The sequence below is a fragment of the Monodelphis domestica genome, chromosome 4 (assembly GCF_027887165.1).
Source record: "Monodelphis domestica isolate mMonDom1 chromosome 4, mMonDom1.pri, whole genome shotgun sequence".
Lineage (NCBI taxonomy): Eukaryota > Metazoa > Chordata > Mammalia > Didelphimorphia > Didelphidae > Monodelphis > Monodelphis domestica.
Window position 1 is genome coordinate 62,893,197 of NC_077230.1, and position 10,304 is coordinate 62,903,500.

General features: G+C 36.4%; 1 pseudogene; it reads right to left on the reverse strand.

Moving 5' to 3' along the window:
• Positions 1–6,396: 6,396 nt before the first annotated feature.
• On the reverse strand, positions 6,397–8,738 carry LOC130458874 (creatine kinase B-type-like; annotated as a pseudogene).
• Positions 8,739–10,304: the final 1,566 nt, after the last annotated feature.

The window sequence follows — 10,304 nt, forward strand, 5'->3', positions numbered from 1 at the left end:
TCCCCTCAGTTGTTCAGGGTCATTGCATTGCCACAAATGGAGAAATTCATTACATTCGATTGTACCACAGTGTATCATTCTCTGTGTACAATGTTTTCCTGATTCTACTCCTCTCACTCTGCTTCAATTCCTGGAGGTTGTTCCAGTCCTCATGGAATTCCTCCACTTTATTATTCCTTTGAGCACAACAGTATTCCATCACCAACATATACCACAATTTGTTCAGCCATTCCCCAATTGAAGGGAATCCCCTCATTTTCCAATTTTTTGCCATCACAAACAGCACAGCTATAAATATTCTTGTACAAGTCTTTTTTCCTTATTATCTCTTTGGAGTACAAACCCAGCAGTGCTATGGCTGAATCAAAGGGAAGACAGGCTTTTATCATCCTTTAGGCATAGTTCCAGATTGCCCTCCAGAATGGTTGGATCAATTCACAATTCCAGCAGCAATTCATTAATGTCCCAACTTTGCCACATCCCCTCCAACATTCATTATGTTCCCTTGCTATCATGTTAGCCAATCTGCTAGGTGTGAGGTGAAACCTCAGAGTTGTTTTGATTTGCATTTCTCTGATTATAAGAGATTTAGAACATATTTTCATGTGCTAAATAATAGTTTTGATTTCTTTAACTGAAAATTGCATATTCATGTCCCTTACCAATTTTTCAATTGGAGAATGGCTTGATTTTTTGTACAACTGGTTTAGTTCTTTATAAATTTGTGTAATTAGATGTTTGTCAGATGTTTTTGTAATGAATATTGTTTCCCAATTTGTTGATTCCCTTCTAATTTTGGATGCATTGGTTTTGTTTGTACAAAAACTTTTTAATTTGATTTAATCAAAATTATTTCTTTTACATTTTGTGTTTTTTTCTAGTTCTTGCTTGGTTTTTAAGTCTTTCCTTTCCCAAAGATCTGACAAGTATACTGTTCTGTGTTCAGCTAATTTGCTTATAGTTTCCTTCTTTATATTCAGGTCATTCACCCATTCTGAGTTTATCTTGGTGTAGAGTGTGAGACGTTGATCCAAACCTAATCTCTCCCATAATGTCTTCCAATTTTCCAAGCAGTTATTATCAAAAAATGGGTTTTTGTCCCCCAAACTTGGATCTTTGGGTTTATCATAGACTGTCCTGCTGAAGTAATTTACCCCAAGTCTGTTCCACTGATACTCCTTTCTGTCTTTTAGCCAGTACCAAATTGTTTTGATAACCACTGCTTTATAATATAGTTTGAGATCTGGGACTGCAAGTCCTCCTTCTTTGCTTTTTTTATTGTCATAATTTCCCTGGATATCCTTGATCTTTTGTTCTTCCAAATGAACTTTATGTTTTTTTGTTTTGTTTTGTTTTTTGTATTCTAATTCAGTAAAGAAGTTTTTTGGTAATTCAATCGGTATGGCACTAAATAAGTAAATTAATTTGGGTAGGATAGTCATTTTTATTATGTTAGCTTGTCCCACCATGAGCAATCTATGTTTTTCCAGTTCTTTAGATCTAGTTTTTAATTGTGTGGAGAGTGTTTTGTAGTTGTGTTCATATAGTTCCTGTGTTTGTCTCGGCAGATAGATTCCTAAGTATTTTATATTGTCTCGGGTGACTTAGATGGAATTTCTCTGTCTAAGACTTGCTGCTGAACTGGGTTGGAGTGTGGAAAGGAAACAAGACTGATAGTTGGTGGGGGAAGGGACAACTGGGAATGGCAATTGGGACTTGTGACTAGCACTTCCTTCCTTCCAGGAGTGGCAGTTGGGTCTTGTGACTAGAACTTCCTTCCTGCCGGGATGGACTTCCTTCTTGGTGTTGGAGGAGAGAGGAGCTTGTTCAGCCCAGTCTGGTGTGGTGTGCCTCTTCTTGGTTCAGCCTGAAGATTCAGACCCAATCACTTCTGAATGTCAGACCTGTTCTTGTTTGCTTTCTGTCTATTGCTAAGATTCTGAATTAGACAAAGCGAGGACTGATATAGAGTAGAAGGGAGTGGGAGAAACCTGCCAGCCTCTAGGCCTGGCCTCAATTCTGAAGCTAAGGAAAAACTCAAATCTCAACACATTATTAAACTTTATATTATTTGAATTCACAATCAGATTAATGGACTATCTTTTCTGGTCATAGAGGGAGCTGCACTTCAGTTCAGTCATTCCAGGACAAAGAGTCCTTATCGGACCCCTGCTGCTTCCTCTCAGCAGTGGGCATCTCTCTCCTTTGCTTCACCGAGCAATATTACCTTTCTCCTCTCAACTCCTCCATACCCTAATACAAACCTCCCAATATCTCCCATTTCTTCAATCACCCCATTTCCTTTCCCAATAAATATTACAGGATATATATATATATATATATATATATATATATATATATATATATAAATTCTGATGATTTATGTGGGTTTATTTTGTATCCTGCAACTTTGCTAAAGTTGTTGATTATTTCAAATAGCTTTTTGGTTGATGCTCGAGGATTCTTTAAGGATACCATCATATCATCTGCAAACAGTGATACCTTGGTCAACTCATTGCCAATTTTAATACCTTCAATTTCTTTTCCTATTCTAATTCCTACTGCTAGTGTTTCTAGTACAATGTTAAATAATACGGGTGACTATGGGCATCCTTGTTTCACTCCTGATCTTATTGGGAAGGCTCCTAGTTTATCCCCACTGCAGATGATGTTTGCTGATGGATTTTAGATATATACTGTTTATTATTTTTAGGAAAGATCCTTCTATTCATATACTTTCTAGTGTTTTCAATAGGAATGGATGTTGCATTTTATCAAAGGCTTTTTCTGCATCTATTGAGATAACAATGTGATTTTTGTCAGTTTTCTTGATAATATGGTCAATTATGCAGAGAGTTTTCCTAATGTTGAACCATCTTTGCATTCCTGGTATGAATCCTACCTGGTCTAGCAAATAACCGTTGTGATGACTTGATGGAGTCATTTTCCTAGTATCATATTTAAGATTTTTGCATCTATATTCATTAGGGAGATTGGTCTATGGTTTTCTTTCTCTCTTTTTGACCTGCCTGGCTTTGGGATCAGTACCATGTTTGTGTCGTAAAAAGAATTTGGTGGAATCCCTTCTTGGCTTAATCAGTCAAATTGTTTGTATAATATTGGGTTTAGTTGTTCTTTGAATGTTTGATAGAATTCATTTCTGAATCCATGTGGACCTTGGGATTTTTGCTTAGAGAGTTCTTGGATAGCTTGTTCAATTTCTTTTTCTGATATGGGGTTGTTTAGGTAATTTATTTCTTCTTCTGTTAGTCTAGGCAATTTACATCATTGTAAGTATTGATTCATTTCACCTAGATTACCATATTTGTTGCCATATAATTGGGCAGAGTAGTTTTTAATGATTGTCTTAATTTCCTTTTCATTAGAGGTGAGGTCTCCGTTTTCATCTTGGATATTGCCAATTTGGTTTTTTTCTTTCCTTTTTTTAATTAGGCTGACTAGTACTTTGTCTGTTTTATTTGTTTTTTCAAAGTACCAGCTTCTAGTCTTATTTATTAAATATTTTTTTACTTTCAATTTTATTAATTTCTCCTTTGATTTTTAGGATCTCTAATTTAGTCTTCATCTAAGGATTTTTAATTTGTTCGCTTTCTAGTTTTTAAATTTGCATGCCCAATTCATTGACCTCTCCCCTTCTAAATTTGTTTATATATGAACTGAAGAATATAAATTTGCCCCATGAGTATTGCTTTGGTTGCATCACATAGGTTTTGAATGGATGTCTCATCATTGTCATTTTCTTCAATGAAGTTATTAATTGTTTCTACAATTTGTTCTTTAACTAACGGGTTTTGGAGAATTGTATTGTTTAATTTCCAATTAATTTTTTATTTACCTCTCCATGTACCCTTACTAATTATTATTTTCATTACATTATGATCTGAGAAGGTTGCATTTATTATTTCTCCCCTTTTGCACTCATTTGCAATGTTTTTATGCCCTAATACATGGTCAATATTTGTGAATGTATCATGTGCTGCTGAAAAGAAGGTATGTCCCTTATTGTCCCTATTTATTTTTCTCCACATGTCTAATAACTCTAATTTTTCTAAGCTTTCATTCACTTCTGTTACCTTTTTCTTAATTATTTTTTGGTTTGATTTATCTAGTTCAGATAAAGGAAGGCTCAGGTCTTCCACTAGTATGGTTTTTCTGTCTATTTCATCCTTGAGCTCCTCTAGTTTCTCCTTTAGAAATTTGGATGATATGCCATTTGGTGCATACATGTTGAGTACAGATATTTCCTCATTGTCTATACTGCCTTTTATCAGTATGTAATTACCATCCCTATCTCTTTTAACTAGGTTTATTTTTACTTTGGCTTCATCAGTTATCATAATTGTGATTCCTACCTTCTTTTTATCAGTTGAAGCCCAGTAGATTTGGCTCCATCCTCTTACTTTCTCCCTATGCATATCTATCTTCCTCCTGTGTGTTTCTTGTGAACAGTATATAGTAGGATTGGGGATTATAATCCACTCTGCTATTCACTTGTGTTTTATGGGTGAGTTCATTCCATTCAAATTTAGAGTTATGATTACTAGCTTCCCAGCATTTTGATTCCTACTCCTGATCCTACCTTTTCTTCTTTCACTATTTCCTTTTACACCAAAGTTTATTTATAATCAGTCCCCCTAGTTCCCACCCTTAATGTACTTCCCTTTCTATACCCCTTTTTATTCCTGCTTATTTTCCCTGTAGTCTTTCTAAAATTGCTCCCCACCCTCTCTCTCCCTTGTACTGCTTCCCTCCCCACCAGTCCATTTGTTACCCTTCTACTTCCCTATAGGGCACCAATCTATTCTCTGTCCTAATGGATTGGATTGTTCTTCCGACTTTAGGTCAGTTTCAAAGCACATAAGAATTGAGTATTTCCTATCTCCAACCTCTTTACCCTTCTGGTATATTGATGTTCTCCCCCCTCCCGCCATGAGCTTCTTTGTGACATATAAGTTTACCCCCATTTGTTTCTTTCCCCATTTCTTTTAGATTAACCTCTTTTTTAGCTCTAGTTGTATACACACACACACACATATGTATTCATGCATGCATATATCTATATACCTATTTATGTTTTGTCCTTTCATCCGATATAGTTTGTCTCTGTTCCCTCTAAGTGTAATTCTTCTAGCTGCCCAGTTGATATCACCAGTTTTTAAGAGTTACCAATGACATCTTTTCTTATAGGGATACATATCATTTTAACTTATTGAGTCTCTTAAAATTTTGTTTTGTTTTGTTTTTCTTTTTTTCCCTCTTTTTAAATTACCTTTTGATGATTCTCTTGAGTTCTGTGTTTGGACATCAAATTTTCTATTCAGGTCTGTTTTATTTCTTTCCATATGCTTGGAATTCTTCTATTGTGTTGAATGACCATACTTTCCCCTGTAAGAATATAGTCAGTTTTGCTGGGTAGTTGATTCTTGGTTGTAGATCTAGTTCCCTTGCTTTCCAGAATATCATATTCCATGCCTTTCAGTCCTTTAGTGTGGATGCAGCCAGATCCTGCTTTATCCTCACTGTGGTTCCATGGTATCTGAATGACTTCTTCTTGGCAGGTTGTAATATTTTTTCTTTGGTCTGATAGTTTTTGAATTTGGCTATAATATTTCTGGGTGTTGTCAGTTGGGGATAAAATACAGGAGATGACCTTTGGATTCTTTTAATCTCCATTTTTCCCTCTTGTTCTAGGATATCAGGGAATTTTTCCTAAATAATTTCCTGTAGTATTATCTCAAGGCTTTTTCTTTTGTCTTGGTGTTCTGGTAGACCAATGATTCTTAGATTGTCTCTTCTCGAAAGATTTTCTAAATTGTCTGTTTTGTGAATAAGATGCTTCATGTTTTCCTCAGTTTTTTCATCCTTTTCATTTTGTTTCATAGTGTCCTTCTGCCTTGTGAGGTCACTTAATTCTAATTGTTGTGTTCTGGTTCTTAAAGACTGGATTTAATCCCTGCCTTTTTGGTCATCCTCTTCCTTCTGATCTGATTTTCTTTTGAGGTCATCTTTCATTCTCTTTACCTCATCTCTCATCTCCTTTCCCTCATATTTTATCTACTTTGCCTCATTTTTCATGTCCTTTGCCTCATTTTCCAGCTGGTTGATTTTGGCTTTCAAGACAATATTTTTTCTTTCCAGATGACTTATCTTAGTTTTTAAGTTCTTTTCCCAATTGTCTTCAGCCTCTCTTATTTGTGTTTTGAGTTCTTCCTAAGCCTGTATCCAATTCACTGGGATTTATGTTTTAATGCTTAATGATCCCTCCTCCTCTATTCCATTTTCTCTTTGTTCATTTCTTGTATAGGAGATGTTGATTGTAATTTCTTTTTTCTTTTTCTTTTTCTTTTTGTTGTTTGTATATATTTATCCCTTCTTTACTCCCCGCAGTTGTCTGTGCTCTTGCTTCTCTCATTTTTTGGGTTTTGGAGTTTTCTGTCAGTCTCCCCTCTTGGAGCTTTGTCAGGAGATCTCTCAGTGCAGTCTGTGGCATAAGGGTGTTGTAGCTTGAGCTTCCCTGTCCTCTGGAGACTTTTGAAGGGATTAAAGTCGAGCAGTTTGTTGGGGAGGGGTGTTGGAGTTTGAGCTTCCCTGACCTCTGAAGACTATGATGGGATTAAGTTTAGCTGGCTTGGGCTGGATGTGCTCTAAGTCAAAACCTCCTGGAAGGCTGGAGCAATATGAAGGTCCACAGCTGTGACTAGGCTGCCAGCTCTGTGCTTCCTCTACAGGTCCTTTCCCACCCCCTGTGTTTGATGCTCTGAACTGGGTATAGCCCTGCCCGCAAGGTACACCTTCCAGACCAGTGCCTTTGCCAACCCAGAGATTTCCGCTGCTGCTGGAGGCTAGAACTGAAGTTGGGGGATTGTGAGGGGTCCTGGGACCTTCCTTCTTCCTTCCCCTTAAACCCAAGTGTTCTTGAATTCTGGCTTTTGGGGGCCTTCCCTTTTGAATTGAGTCCAGCAACAGGGTTCCTTGGCTCTCTCTTGTTAGGTTTGATTTTCAGTCCCCTAGTAGCATTTAGTTTGTAAGTGGTAAGGAAGGTTATTCAGACTTCTGAACTTTTGCTGCCTCCACCTCACCATTTTGACTCTACCTCCTGAACACATTCTTCATGTTACCCTCCTCCCTTCTGAATGGAGATAACTCTCAGGAGATCCTCATCATTGATCCACATCAGAAAGGTCTTGTCCTTGTGTCAAATGTCCTGTCATTAGGCCAGTCTCTGGACATGTCAGATACTAGGAGGAGTGGGGAGACAGGCTTGTCAAAGAGAAAGTGGCCATCAATTAGCTACTGCTGCTCCTGCTCAGACATATTCTTCAAGGTATAGTACTTCCCATTCAGGTCAACTGCTAGGCTGGTCAGAACTCCCACAGAGAGTTTCTCTATGGTATGGTGCTCTCCTCAGCTACAAAGTAGGGGCAAACAGTATCCCTGTATGCTCCGGCCAGCTCAAACATGAGAACTCAGCACATAGAGTCCAGATCATCACTACCCTGCAGATTGTCAGCACTGAGTTCAGTCTTATACTCATTTGAAGGCTTGTTGCCTCCATGTTGGTCTTGGATGATTGGATCAAACAGCTCCTTGAAAACATCATAGCACCCTTCATCTCTAGCCACACAGTCCACAGTCATGATGAATGGGTGCCCTGTGTTGTCCATACCAGTCTGGATGACATCATCCTGGGTGAAACCGCTGGGTGTGACCTTATTCTGGAGTTTTTCATAGAGCTCTAGGGTCAGTACCTTAGGTGGTTATGTGAGCAGAGGTCAGGGTATTCCTCCTCAGTGGCATAGTCGACTTCAGCATGTTGTAGCTATTGGAGAATGGCATGATGGCAGGAGACAAGACTGCTACAAGGGTCTCAGAAAAGTGTATAGGATCAGAAGATGCTGCTGAGGTGGTGGAGGCAAGGGGCTGCTGCTGTATTCCCAGGCCACCTTCACCAGAGCTCAGTCACCCTGAAATAATTTATTCTTGATGAAGTCATTCTTTCTCTTTGTAATATCTGTTTCCCTTTCTAAACTGTTTCCAAAAATAACTTTTGATTCACTAATTCATTTTAGAATTCCTACCACTCTAAGAGTAGAAATCTTGCTCATCAGCCTAAAGTTTGCTGACTAATGCTTCTTCCTTTTTTTCTGAAAAATTGAATGATTCTCAATCTATTGTTGCTTCTCTTATATTTACATGGGTTGTTGTTTTTTTCCAGATATCTTTGAGAGAAGTTTAAAAATTTCAGTTGTCAATTATATCAGTAGCCAAAGTCATCACAAACCAAGACCAGTTAACTTTAAATAAATGAGAAAATTGATGCACTTCTACTATCTTCTTTTTTATCTTAAGATATCAACTACCAATTTGTCATTTTTGTTCTATCTTTTCCTAGATAGAAATATTCTTGATAGAGAAAAAAGAAGCAAAGTATGAATTCTGTATTTATTATTCTGTAAACATTCTGTTTTCAGTTCTTTTTGTCCTTTCTACCCAAAGAAAAAGTGCTGCATTCCACTCTGTTGCAGATAGGTGGCACAGTAGATAAGAGGACCAAATCTAGAATCAGGGGGACCTGAGTTTAAATTTGGCCTCAGATGCTTCCTTGTCATGTTAGCATGGTTAAATCACTAAACCTTGACTGCCTAGCTTTTTCCCTTCTTAGAACTATTACCAAGAGAGAAAGTAAATGTTCTATTTTTGAAGGTTCTATACCTTATTTGACATGTCATTTTCTCCTAATATAACTTTTTTTAATACCCTTTTGTGTCCTTAGCTTTCCTTACCAATTTCTGCTAATCCTAAGCTTGAGAATGCTAGGTTATTTTGTTCAGGTTCACTTGTTTTTAAATTGCCCTAGCTTCTATCTTCTTAACATTTCTTTTATAAATCTAATTTGGTCAGTTCTTGTCATCAAGTATCTTATATTCTACTGGTGGAAAAGTACAGGGGTGGGTATATGGGTAAGTTAATGCAAAGTATAGACAAAATAAATGCAATGGAATTTCCACTATTGTGAGAGCATTAACAACTTTGGATATAAAAAAAGCCTTTCTAGGAGGTAACCTTTTGACTGAGTCTTAAGTAAAATTAAAAGTTCCAAGAAGTAGTGAAGAGAGGAAGAATTCTAGACACACAGGAAAGCTTATACAAATATTCAAAGAAAGACATTTATTATTTTCTATGGGAAATAGGAAGGATGTAGGTTTACCTTTAATTTTGAGAACACAAAACATAAGCACAAGGGACAAATTGCCTGTAGCTATAGACAATCTTATTTTTGTCTATTCCAAGAGCAAACATGGGAACTTGGATCTGGAAATATTATGGTTAACATAGTCAATGAAAAGAAATCAATATGTTACTGTAATTTGATCAAACGTGTCCTTTGAGGGCTTTGTTATGCAGTTAAGCTAGTTATATTGATCAAATTAAACAGATGTACAGAAATGTCTAATTCAGTATGGTCTTTAATATTGTCTGAAACAATTGACAGGGATTAGGTATAGCACAACTAATTTTCTAGAAATTATTAAAATAAAATCCTAACTACATCTTTGAATCCCAATATATGCTTAGTTATCTAGTCTCAAGATGGATATTCATTATCTTTCACTATCTGTCAGTCCTATCTATAGTTTTCTACAATTTATCATTCCAGCAAACTGAAGAATAACCCTCAAATCCTTGTGATCATTAGGAAAATCAGATCATTAAATTGTCAAAAGAAATCTTGTTCAATATTACAAATATCAACCTCTGGCTATCTTTGGCTATAATCAGCATTTAGGCATTTCACTTTTTAATTCTTAAACATCAATAAAATAAAATGTTGGCTCTACTCAATGTAATATTTTTTACAGTCTCTTATATCAAATGAGCTCATTATTGTGGCCTTTTTCAGTCTTCCAATATCCTCCTGGCCTTGAATCAAAATAAGGATACCTTTTTCAATACAAATTGTAATGGATCTTCTTACTAGTTAAAACTAATAACTTTTGAAGGAATTACACCATTAATGAAAATAGATGGGTACCCTTTCTTCCTATTAGCACTTTTATCCCTTTTATATTCTAGTATTGAGTTATTTTCAGAAATGACTTGTTTCTCCATTCTCTAAAAGACTAATAACACCTTGAGATTTCTATTCACAGGGAAAAGGTAAACCCAAATGCTCAAGTAGAGACTTCATTTTAATAAGTCACATTAGATTATATATTCCTAGGCAAATTATTTTCAAGTATGATTCCCCAATTGATAATGTCTGATATTCCCATTTCCACAAT